The following is an 11,707-nucleotide window of genomic DNA, read 5'->3' as shown; positions in this document are numbered from 1 at the left end:
AATATCTCTGTTAACAGGGCTTAATATATAGATAGATAGATAGATAGATGGACCATAGAAAATGTGCTGTTGAATCTCATCTACAGATAAAAGTCTTTCTTTCCTTGAAGGCCTTCATTGTGTTGCACTCAGTTATACACATAAAACTGCTCGGTCTCATCAAGCAGCATACAAATAACACAACTTTACACTTGCCGTTAATGTCTGAACAGAGCAGGTTCATAGTCAGGTGGCCTTCGTGGTGGTGGTAACAAAGATAAACATGTGGTTAACGTTGGGGAACACTTTGGTTAGGTTTAGGTACCAAAACTACTCGGTTATGTTAAGGAAAAGATGACGTTAGTTAAATTTGTTGCGTGTGTTAACATATAGACGTAAGTTAAAACGTCTGCTTGTTTGACCCAATTCATCTCAAACACCAAACTCCACTGTTTGGACTTCGGTGCGCTCGCTCTCATTTTTTATTCATGGTATTCGGATGGAAATTGGACTTTGGCGTACTGCGAGTTTAAAGTCGTGTGAAGACAGACACGACATCCACGCTGTCATTCTCCATGTCTGTTCGCACTGGAAGGTTTCTTCCTTTTTTTCCTTTTAAAGTTTTTTTTTGTGAGGCAGCAACATTAGATTGTTGTGTTGTTCATGTTCCTTTGAGGAAAATCTGTTAATTGTGATTTAAAACTGCGTAAAACTGACTTTACTTGACTTACGAAGTAGTTGTCTAAAGAAGGGAAAAGGCAGCTGGACTTTGAAGCACGCCGAGGCCCTCGCTCTGACACATATGATTCCAATAAAGGTCAAAGTTGACTCAGTCACTGTTGATTTGAACCCGCTGATGAGGTCGTGGTCTCCCTAAATTCTGACTTTTCTGCGCCCTCACTCATCTCCTTCGAAACAGAAAGAAAAATATGTTTAACTTTTTTTTTGTAATGTATTGCAGACTTTGAAAAGAAGGGTGACGAAACACAGCAATCTGAGTGCGTCTGATCAAACTAGAAGTAGAGAAACGTGGCGAGTGTTGAGAATGGTGAGAAGCACAAAATCATAACTCAAAAAACCCTCCACCGCGAACATGTATTTTCTTAACCTGCATGGGACCCATCTCTGCTTCTCCCTCTCTCAAAGCTCTCGGTGGAGTTTCATTAAAGTATGCTTTTAAGTTAATGCAAGATCTTATCACACATCTCCACTCAGCTCAGATCCTCTCTCTGCCTCGCTTCATTTGTTATCACGTCTAATCTTCTTCTTCCTTCCACTGTTTCCCACTGCCTCACTCAATCCACCCTCGCCCCCTCCCTCGCACACACACCTTGTGCTCTCCCCGTCCGATGTTCCCTGCCTGATTTACTCGGCCTGCTTCAAGGCACTCATTATCTACTTGAAGTTATGGAGTTCCTTAAAAGGCAGAAATAGAAGAAGGGCAAGAGGAGAGGGGTAATTCTTGAGGCCTGAGACTCTTAAGACCTCCACCACGCTCTCCTCCTCCTCCTTCAATCCATCTTTTGTTTTGCCTTTCACTCCCATCCCTCCGTCCTCAGTTTGTGTTACACCGGTAGCCCTGTCTCTTTCTCCGCTCGCCTCGTTCATGTTTTCTTTCCCTGGCTCATCCATCATGTGCTGTCGCCGGCGGTCGTGACGCTGTCATGTAATTATCTCATATTTATGCGAATATGCTTGTCCCGTATGAGTGCTGCTCTGGTTTTATGCACACTCATGGTTCCTTTGACTCCATGCCCCTGGCTTAAAAAGCTTCATGTCATAATTCAAGCCAGAGGGAGACGTTTGATTTGCCCACAAGCCCAGCGGCGCAGCGGGATGTCTTTGATTTCAGTACGCTCTCAGTGGTGGCTGTTGTTTTCAGACAACAGGGGAGGCGAACAATGCATGTGCTAATGACTTCTAGGCACCTACTCGCCTCACAGGGTACAAATGCACCATAAGCAATTTGGAGGATACATTTTATTACCGGTCTTTCGATGCTGAGCAAACATACAGTTTCAATTTGAGGAGCCACAGTGGGAGTCTAACCCTTAACCACTGTGCGGCTGGTGCCCATGCTCTGCCCATTGAGCTTCAGAGCAGGAGCGTGCAGAGAAACAGCAGGGAGGGTAATCAAGGCCTACACTCAATGCCCTGAAGGTCCAACTGACCCTTGAAAGTATAACTCAGGCCGCGTTCAACCTGGACTCCATTTTCACATCTTCTTTCAATTCTGACCAAAGTCTTATTTGGTTATAATAAATCTCTGTACATCTTTCTTGCCAACATGCCTGGCTCCACGCTCCGAAAAACAGCCTCAGAGGCTCCTGGGGCCTGCTTGATGTGTAATGATGGATAATGCACAAAGGTTTAAAGTCAAACAGAAAGTCCAATTTTGCTCTTTTTTTGTGTACTGAAATATAAACTATAATGAACGTATTGAGGCCGTTTTTCCATTTTTCAAAAGAAAATAAAACTATTTTTGGAGACTGGCTGGAGTTTTTCTGTGCAGCAGCTGTCTGACATCTTACAGCCAGCAACTCTGTGGTGCACTACTGCCTGGATACTGACTGTCCTTTGTAGCCGACAAAGCCACAAGGCATTGATTATGCAAGTTTTATACCAAGTTTTAAGTTCGCCTGGAAACTGGAGGCTACCAAGCTCAGTTAACTAGCTTCTATCACCACCCGTGTTAGTGTGATTCACACTTGACGCAACTGTTATTGCATCACTTCCTGAATGCTGTTTTCAAGTTCCTGCAAACCTGCAAGTGTTACGTTCATCCCATTTAATTCAGAGCAGGGGGTCTAAAGGCCGAGTCTCACCAAACCCCCATCGAAGAACCGGTGGTGACGCAAGGAGGAGGCGGTAGCCAGAACTCTTGACAGATATACAAACTGTTGTCATTTATAATAAAACACAGTTTTTCCACTCCACTCTTGCGAACATAGCCACTTCTGATCGAAAATATGCCTAAATAAAAAAATACAAATGGCACCGGCAAAGAGGAGGAGGTGAAAAATAAGGAAATGTTGGATTCAGTGGGTGAAATAATGTATATTAAAGTGCCAGGCTCAAGCGCCTTTCCCTTTATTTTTCCATTTCTCCTCTCATGCATTGACATGTTCGGCTGAACAGCTGCTACTACTACCGATACTACTCGCAATCAGCCAAAAAGCCACCAACAAGGGCCATGTAGTGCCAAACCTAGAGCCACAAATGCTCACTGACAGATGACCGTCGGCCCTTAACGGTCTGTCTTTCATGTGGTAATGGCAAAGTTCACGGCACCAGGTAGCTCTGTAACCTCTGCACTCATTATGTTAACTTTCTCATTGCCTTCTCCTGGTTTCATTCTGGGGTCACAATTCAGAAATGTGCTGTTGAACCTCGTCCTACTCAGTGAGTGAGAGACAGACAGAGAAATGAATATTTAAACTCATTTCAGACTCCTTGAGGAGAAGGATTCCCGTCATTCCAGTCAGGAAAGAGACTAAAAATCTACCACGTTGATTTTTCTGTCAATCACGGGGGGTCACACTGTGTCAGTATCGTGCATAGACAATCTACTGGTCAGGGGCCAAAAAAATGAATGAATGAATATAAAAGTGTTGTTCTCGGAGAATTAAATTTGCTGTCATATTATACTTGTTATTTTGTTTCTTTCATCCTTTAAACCCCACCTATGAGCTCTACTTTGAACCTCACCTTCAGCGCTAAAATTTTATTTTATTTTCTGCATCAATCGCAGCTTTGTAGCCATGTTGCCTGTTGTTCGATGACACTTACATACATATTTTTGTAGCGTCATTCAGAAATTAAAGTTTTTCCCACCCAGCAACTCGGCTGTGTGGCTGTTGGAGATTAATTTATACATCTAGTGCCAACCTGGTCAAATAACCTGTCCCGACTTTGTAAAAGACATTTTCCAACCCCCCCCCAAAAAAACATTTTCAAGTCATCTGTTCCTCATACAGTTTTGTTGTTACCATTATCTTCTCAATAAACGATACAATGTGCAGGCGTGCTTTTGGGCTCGATTTTTGTTAAGTCCATTTATCTAACAGATCTGACGGGCCGCACCCTCATTGGAAGATGTATGAAGCTCTGCAGTGAAGCATACTGATACCGAGATACTGGGCAGAACCGGTGTACTGAAGAATAATGGGAAGAAGACGTTCCAAGTTGGACAAGTCAAGAGTTATAAGGCTTTGGGACTGAGAAGCAGCAGAGGAGCCTCCAGAACAAGAGGCTGGAACCAATGTGTCAAAAAGATGTATTCATGCTTTGTTTTCTGTGTTCGAGGAGAGCGCTGGATCACATTAAGGAGAGAGCTTGTGCTCCAACTCTTGCCAGGGGGTGAATAAGCCCACTGGAAACTGTTTAGTTTCAGCCCACAGCACTGTTTCCTAAATGATTGGCCAGTAGTTAAAGAGGTTAAATAGACTTCTCTTGTAAAAAGTAGCACCATGCTGTTTTTATAGGCCTCTGTTGCCCTCCTGTGGCGGCCAGTGAGCGTTACTATTAGCGCCTCATGACGTCTCAGGAGCCGTGAGTGTGTTTGACCACCTGTATGTAGTTTTGAGCTGAGAGGAATGATGTGTTATGTCCTTGTGCTAATGGAATCACAGGATTAGATATGTTTAATGTTTCAGGTACCGTGAGACTCGCCCGCTCCCCTGCCAACCCACCAACCGTCCCCGCATTAATGAAAATTAAGACCACATTGAGTTTGAGAGAGTGTGTGTGTGTATGTGAGAGAGCTAGAGTGTGTGTGTGTGCATACACTGATTGCTGTCTGGACCTTATTTAAGTAGAAACAGATTGAAGAATGATAATTAGGCCTAATAAGATGGAATTTCCCTAACTATGTCAAACAGCAGCCGCATCACAGAGCTGCTTTTAAAGGGGCTTTAGGTCAATTGAAACCACACACACACACTCATACAAACAGTCATATAAGGCCTGTAACGTCTCTTTCTGCTGTCATGTTCGCCGTAGAAATTTTTTTAAACGTACAAATAATGAGGCTTCTGCAACACATTTCATGCGTACTAGTTGGACATTTTGGGAAATATTCTTATTGGCTTTTTTTTCAAGAGTTTGAATGAGGTGATCGATACCACTGTCATGCTTATTCTGTAAATATGACGCTAATGCCGGCAGCTAGGTGGTTTAGCTTTTGCAAAAAAGACTGAAAAAGGGTTTTTACAGAACAAACAAGATCAAATGTTGTAATTAATGAGCTTTAGAGGTGCTGTTAGGTGGGTTTTGTGACCTTCTGACAGAGCCAGGCTAGCAGTTTCCCCTTGTTTCCAGTCTTTATGCTAAGCTAAGTTAGCAGGGTGCTGGCTGTGGCCTTAGCCTCAATTTAGAGCAATAGTTAGACACATTCTGACTGAAAGTTAGATGTTAAAAAGTTAAATGTTAACTAATTTCCGGGTTTTGGGACTCATCACTACATCACTCTATTAATGTTTGACTCTGCAGGGTACGGCAGCATGAAACACTGTTTTGAAACAGGGAATCTTGAAATGCATCAATATAACAGTGACCATACCAAGTCAGGAAATTATCCTACAATAGCAGATTGTCATTTTTAGTCCTTACTCTCATAACGTTTTCATTTGTGAGTTTTAGCGTTGTGCAGACAGAGCCCGGCTAGCTTTTTTCCAGTTTTTATGCTAAGGTGTTGAGCTAAGCTACCGGTCTGCCTGCTATAGGTTCATTGGAGAGATATGAAAGTTATATTGATTCTCTCTAACTCTCAGTAAGAACACCAATAAACGTATTTGCCAAAATGTTGAACTAAATGTTAACTTATAATTCCCATTTCCTCACATTGACTTTGGTCAGATCAGTGGGACTATTGTATTATTTGGTGCCTCTTTTTTGAATGCATATTCTTGTTCTTCAACTCTTTCACAATGTGGCGGCTCTCCTGTCTGATCTGTTACATATCTGAGAAAGTTTGGCCTTCACCATGAGAGAAAAGCCATGAGCACGCAGTTTTGACAACCATGTCACGTCACAATCAAACGCAATCCTTCAACATCTCCAAAGGGATGATGTTGACGCCTGTCAGTCTGGAAACTCTTCCAGAGTCATTTCAAAAGCTCCAGGACTCCACTGAATCCCCGCCAGCTACATACCGTACAAGTGGAGAAACTCTGGGACAGTAGTGAATCTTCCAAGATGTCATCGTCCTGCCAAAATCTCACCAAGAGCAAAAGCATTAAAATCACAGAGGAAGTCAAGAAGAACCCTGTTTTGCAGGCTCCCCTTGTGCTTGGCTTCAGTCCGGAGAAAAATGAGATTCGTGGCAAGAAGACAGAAACCACTCGCTGCTCACTGGGAAGAAAAATGAATGCTCGTCTTAAGTTTGCCAAAAAGCATCTAGGTGATCCTTAAGAGTGAACACATTCTGGCAAACAGACGTACAGTAGGCGTCATGACCGAATCCCTGCTGTTTATGGCAGGAAGACAAATGGATTCATATTGAGACGTATTTTCACAGTCGAACACAGAATAAGTACAGCTGCTGTTGTTGCTGCATTGTCAGCTCATCTGGATTCATCAGGATTTTATTAAGCCAATCAGAAAGTCTGCAAACGACGTGATCAAAGCCAGAGGTTTTGGACTGGATGTGATACTTGATTAGCTCAGTTATTTCTGTTCCTCGTCATCAGGACTGATGTTTCTCATTTAAGCAATTAGAAAAGCGAAATCAATCGGTTGGCTTGCCAAAGTAGAAAATTACCACAGTTCCTGGGGTAATGGACCTTTTTCCACGCTCAGGAATGATCAGCCTCACATGCGACTGAATGGAAATGACAGTAAATTATACAAAAAGTGTTTGGTGTGACAGTCAGGCTCTCCTCTCTCTGACTTTAATTGCATCCATAATAAAAGTTAATGAGGGAAATAGCAGATCATGAGAGGAAAAAGCTTTCTTATAAGCTTAGAAAGTGCTTTGTGGTCTTTCTGTTGTTCAGTTTACACAGATGTTTCACGAGATGGTGAGTAAAAAATAAAGAAAATAAAATATATATATAAAAAACTTGGGAGTGATACACTTGAGTTTAGTTTTGTATCTGTCTTCACTCTGGTTTGAAGCTCCAGTGATGTTTTAATGTATCACATCAAAGACATCAGCTGCAGCATCCAATTAATAACTGATGTCCAAAAGGGGGCATGTAGGCCAATAAAAGAATTGAAGACCGCGAGGAACCTAAAAACGAACGTCACTGAATCTCACTTTGATGCCGGACTGTGGCGACAGCTGCACTGAAGTCAATGGGAGAGGCATGAAGAAACATTAATCCCAACACATCTACGTCGCATGACTTCTGATGAAGAAATGCCTCCAGGGAATGAAAGAAGACACTTCAGAGAGTAGCTTAATGATAGATTTGTTTCCCCAAATGGGGCCGGTGCGAGACTCCTGCGATCAGGAGACTTCCCCAAACGAAATCAAGGGACAAACGTGTTGATACAAACATCAGTCGCTAACCTCCTCACACAAGAAGTGTGTAGATATGTTCATGCATCTCCCATCGACTTCAATACAACTGACAGCACAGTCTGGCACCAAAGCAAGATTCGGTGACCTGATGACCCTTCCTTCTTTTTTTGGTTCCTTGGAAGGCTGCTCTCCTTGGTATTTGCGTCTCAGGGATCCCTCCTCGCCTTTTTCACATGAGAGATAGTAGAAAGATGCCTCGTTCACGTCATATAGAGTTTTCTGGATATGGCCTGAAAACCAAACAAATATGGAGGCCTAACAACAGACAGAGAGCTTTGTTAAATGTAATTAAACCCAAAAATAATAGATATGATGTCACATTATCAGTGCACAATATTATTTTAATGACCGACTCAAAGCAGCGGCGTCGTTGATATTAATAACACCAACTGTTTGACATGTGAGTGAGCTCATGTGTTACTGTCAGACTTGATAGATCTGAGTCATTGTTGACTAAATGTGTTTCACCTTTGCGTTTCCTGCATTGACAAGTAAGAATATCTGCTGTGAAAAATGGCCCACTACATTCACTGAAATGTTGGAAACTGAAACTTTATGCTCCAAAACCACAAACGTCTCTTGGGTTGAATCAGTTCTGACTTTAGGGTCAAACTCAGAGGAATGTATGTGAGAAGGATCAGTTTCTCAGCGTTTGGCTGCAAAGGGTCTTTATAAATGTGATAAGTGCTTTTTGAGTTTAAGGGGATTTGGAGGGTTTTTAAAAAAAAATATATGGGGTTTTTTTTTGGCCTCTGTCTAACAGAAAAAAGATGTTCATGCACTTTTTTTCTGCACGGCAACGTCAAACACACACACACACACCTTAAAAATAGTTATTCTTGACAAAAAGGGAGTCATTGTTTTAGTTACAGTGTGTGTATTGTTCAGCATTAATAACAAGGTATGTTGACAAGGATTTTGATCCTGGGTTTTTGTTTTACATATTTAATTAATTTAATTAAAGAAGCAAGTTATTATTAATAAAAACTGCAATTTCTGTAGAAGTACATACCAAATGTTTCTTTTTTTAACTTTATCATTACATACGTTTCATCCAGGGGTTTTATCCTTCATATTGAAGTATTGTTTAAAGAAAACAAACAAAACAAAAAAACAGGCATTAGCAGATGGCACACAGTCTCTGTTTTGTTTGTCCAAAGTTTGTCCGTCGCGCATGGTGATAAAACAAGTTATTCAATCTCTCAGATGTCTGTGGAGGAGAAGCAAAGGGTGTTTTGCTTGTTTGTGCATGCAGACTAGACGATCAGTCTATGAGTGTCTTTGATACCCCACTTTAATGTGTTATTATAAGAGTGCACTGTCAGCGTGACTGGATGTAGAGGCAGCTTGTGATTGACGGCCACATTATACGCCATTGGTCAGCTGTTTGACGTGAACATTTAACAAAGTTAATAACATTGCGTGAGGAAGCTTCTTTCATACAGTTTGCAGTTTTCCTCGTGTCTGGTCCCCATGTGTCACCTGTCATTAAATGCATCATTCAAAGTGCTGCACATTAGCTGCTAGATTGAGAGATGTCATGTTGTGTGATGTATGTTTTGAGCTCTGCTTGTAGTGTGTTGCGTTTAAAATATTTGTTTCTAGTGTATTGCTTATCATGTTGCATGTAAAGTGTATTTGAGTGTCTTGAAAAGCGTTATACAAATGTATTATTATTATTATTATTGTTGTTGTTGTTGTTGTTGTTGTTGTTGACTGTTGTTTAATGCAGCATCCACCTGACTGAAACCTCCATGAGAAACACACTGAATCCACTCAGGTGCTGTTTTGAAGCTGACCCGACCTTTGACCTTCTTATGATGCAGAAAATGAAAATCATGGTCACAGAAACATCACTGCAAGGTGAAAATAAAAGGTTGTTTGGATCGATGAGCTTTTCCATGACTTGCAGAGAAAATACCTGTTTAAAACTGGACATATGTGCTTCGTTTACACGTATCAGACACTTGTTCTGTTGTCGAATATCCTCCTCCTCTGTGGTTGTTTCCCGACTCACCTCGCTGTTACTGCTGCCTGTCCAGCAGGTGGAGCCATCCATCAAGAGTCCCAAATGTGTTTCTATAGCAAGTTGATGAAAACTAAAATAAGGGTCTGACGCCACACAGAACAAAACATTCAAAATCTAAACAGAAACCACAGTTAAAAACATCAATACAGGTGTCACTACTCGTCCAATAATCAAATATACATATATAATATACATACAGACTGAGATTTCTCTAATAATTTTGGTAAGGCAGGTCTCCTATACATAGAGAGAGAGAAATAAATTGTGTTTTAGTGTTAGTCACATTCAAACAATAATATTATAAAATTACAAACAGAAATGGTCAGTGGAGGTTTTTTAATAAACCAATTTTGAGTTTGAGTGTTTTGAAAAGCACTTTTTGTTCTGTCCACTGTCTCACAATAGATACAGGCTTACCGACAGTGTGGAAGGGCGGGTTATGTTTGCGTTTGTCATGTCTAAGAAGCATAAATTAAATTGCATTATACATGTTTAAAGGTGCTATTTGTAAGAAAAGCTGATTTTTGATTCTGATTTCCAGCTCATCCCAGAGTGTCATTATTTGATGAGTTGGGAATGAGACTCAAAAATCAACTTTTCTCACAAATAGCACCTTTAAATAAACACAAATAATGTAATCACATAAACAAAGTAATGAAAAAACCTGCCAAATGTAGTCTGGAGACATAAGTTTTGGCATTTACAGCCCAAAGGACACCACAACTCCTGTATAATATCATCTAATACTACACATCGCAGTAAGGCCTCAGAAACTCTTTTATAAAGGGGTGTTTTGAAGCCTGGATTTTGGGCTTACTGCTCCATCTTTGCAATCACAGACGTCTGACAAACCAAATTTGGGTAAAAGCTGACAAGCCTGTTTGAAGCTGGCAAAAATAAACCTGCAACCTTCACTGCTCAGTGTGTCAGACTGAGAGTCCTGTCAGTGGAGCAGCCAGGCTGCCTCTCAAGAAGCACATTAGAAGAAGTATAAAGTATGTAAGTGAGGCGATATCTAGTGGGGGGGAAAGTACTGACTTGTTATTTCAAGCGCAAATTTATTATAAGATGTTTCTGAGCCAATAGAAAGCATGTCATGGTCATGAATTAACAGCACTTCTGTATTAACTCAAACATGGTCTAGAAATTTGAATGTAACATTTTCAAAGTGCATTTTTCCTTTTAATTGTTTTAATTCCTGCCTCTTTATTTTTACTTGTACATGGCCTCCTCTCATTTTTATTATTGCTGTTGTTAATTATTATAACTGCTAGAGTTTGTTTAATTCAGATAGTTTCATTTGTCACTTGTGTGATTGTCACGTCTCTTTTACATGTTTTAGATCAATGAAAACAGCTAAATAAAGTTGTTATGTATGTGAATTTATGTTATTTTTCACTTGTCTATGCACTTGTAACAACCCTCAGCCACTGGTATGTCTTTTATTGTCTTTTTGCTTTCATCCACTGTGGCAGACACTTGTTTCAGAAACAGTCCCGACACAAACTGGACATTCAGAGCTCAAAAACATGCTGCATTAATTAATCAAGAGCTGTGAAACACCAAGGAGCTGTCTCTGCATCGTGTCCACCTCGCGTGTAATCACACGGCTACATCTTTCAGTCAAGCCTCCCTCCGCTGTGAGGTCAGTTCAGTAGGACATCGTCTACCTGAGTATAAACTGACCTGACTTAAACTTCGTCTCGAGGACATTTGCGGTTTGCAGGTGGGGTCAAAGGTGACATTTCCAGGTGTCCGCAGCTGGAGAGAGCTCACTGAAATTCCTACGGGATTATTTAATTAAGAAATTGGGGCCCGCAGTTCTCAGATTTGCTCCTGCAGCTGGAACAAATGTTTCGTGACCGACTGTAAGGCCGTGACTGTCAGGAGCCGACCACGGCAAATTGCTATATGTCTGAAATTGAAAACTGGACAGTTCCCTGTAGAGCCCAGCAGGGTGCAGATTTTCTTTGTGCAGTGAGCGCAGTGAATAAGCAGGACTAATTCTTTTGTATGGAAACCAGAATTATGAGAGAATTACTGGAGCTCAGCTGCCAGAAAGTAATAAAGATGGAAACTGAACGTTAAGCTGATATAAGCTGATGATCTACACAGTGTTCAAGATGACTGACTTCTCCGCTCGTAGCTCCTCTTTGAAGAGCGTGACAGATGTT

Source organism: Pagrus pagrus (genome assembly GCF_965226575.1).
Source record: "Pagrus pagrus genome assembly, chromosome: 5".
NCBI classification, from domain to species: Eukaryota; Metazoa; Chordata; class Actinopteri; order Spariformes; family Sparidae; genus Pagrus; species Pagrus pagrus.
This window is presented reverse-complemented; position numbering follows the sequence as displayed.